At 33.6% G+C, this 1,463-nt stretch overlaps 1 protein-coding gene across 1 annotated transcript in view; it reads right to left on the bottom strand.

Annotated features, from left to right (window-relative positions):
• The window catches only part of LOC109536434 (N-acetylglucosamine-6-phosphate deacetylase-like), a 77,726-nt gene that overhangs the window by 30,629 nt on the left and 45,634 nt on the right, over positions 1 to 1,463 (bottom strand). The gene's annotated exons all lie outside the window — the stretch shown is intronic.

Genomic DNA, 1,463 nt, shown 5'->3' with positions numbered 1-1,463 from the left:
GCAGGAAAGAACGATCCTGGCTTTGCATAAAGAAAACAACCGGTTAAGGGAATCATGGGAAACTGATTTGCAACAAAAGGAATGCGCATTAAAATTCGCGGGTGAATCCTCAATTGATGAACTGGCCGTGATGGAGACCGCATGGAAGAACTGCAATTGCAACTGGCTGAAGGGCCACCAAAGTCCACTTTTCCCAGGTCACCCTGCAGGAGAAGAGAAGCGAAATCTTTGAACTTGAAAAAAAAATGTCTGTGCAATTCAAGGAAGTATGTAATCTAGCTGTAGATCTAGCCTCTGCCAAAAATGAAATGAGACTGTTAAACTTCAGAGCTTTAGAGTTGGCGCAACAAATTGAAGAAGCCAAGAAATAGGCGCTTTTATCCGCGGAATCTAATAAATGTCGTAGATATACTATGTTTCAAGTCAGAGACTAAGTTTAGATTAGGAATATGTATATTAAATTGCAATAGTTATTTTTTTAATAGAGTTATTTTTTGTTTGATTTGCTAATAACAACTTAATAAATAAATAAATGCAATATTTCTCTAATTATTTATTCTTGAAATACGCACTGTAAAGATTGATTTATATCGCGTCTTGAAACTGAAAAGTTCTTTAATCGGCTAGCAGTTAGTTTTCTAACAAAAAAACACAAAATTATATCGAAATCCTATGAAAGCTAATGTTTGGTTGCCTACCCGAAACGATTGACAGCTGACAAACCACGTGATTCGGATTTCCCAGTTAAATATAGACAACCCTATATATCATGATCAACAAATCAAAATCAGATCTTCCATGCAAAACAATGGGGAACTTGAACATTTTTTTTAATTTCTTTAATATATGTGTCTATCTATAGAAATCGCGCATACCAAATATCTCCCCTCAAATCGCAATATTTAAGTTCCAATAAACAATTAAAGTTGTGACCGCAAGCTATTCATTTGAAACGACTCTAAACGCGCGGGAATGGTTGTGACGTCATATCGCTGGTTATAGCACTATAAAAATACAGCAGACTCGTCCGCCATTGTGGAGCCCAATTTCTGACCTTCCTCATGTATTTTGTAATATGGTGCTATTGAGTTTTCTTTTAATTTCGAAAATATGACTAGTTGTTTAAGTCCCAACTGCAGCAATCATTCAAGAAATGATTTTAAATTTTGTAGATATGTATTATGTTGATAGAAAGTCTCAATTTAGTATAAAAATCTAATTTATTTTAAGATTATTATTGTGATGACTTACATATTTAAAATTACTTAATTACTTTTGGCTTTAGAATCAATCGTATCGGACTGTTAATAACAATGGTCTTTAGAACAATTAAAACAATTCAAAAATGATCGAGTTATATATTTACACATGTGTACCGGACAAAATCGCAATATTAAGCTTGCGCTGATATGGTTAAGGATTGTTCAATCAGACGATAATAACATAAATGTTATTGACCGCAA

Source organism: Dendroctonus ponderosae, unplaced genomic scaffold, assembly GCF_020466585.1.
Source record: "Dendroctonus ponderosae isolate FM_Combo_2020 unplaced genomic scaffold, Dpon_F_20191213v2 Dpon_F_20191213_1, whole genome shotgun sequence".
Taxonomy (NCBI): Eukaryota; Metazoa; Arthropoda; class Insecta; order Coleoptera; family Curculionidae; genus Dendroctonus; species Dendroctonus ponderosae.
The sequence above is the reverse complement of the archived record's forward strand: the minus strand, read 5'-3'. Positions and strand labels throughout refer to the sequence as shown.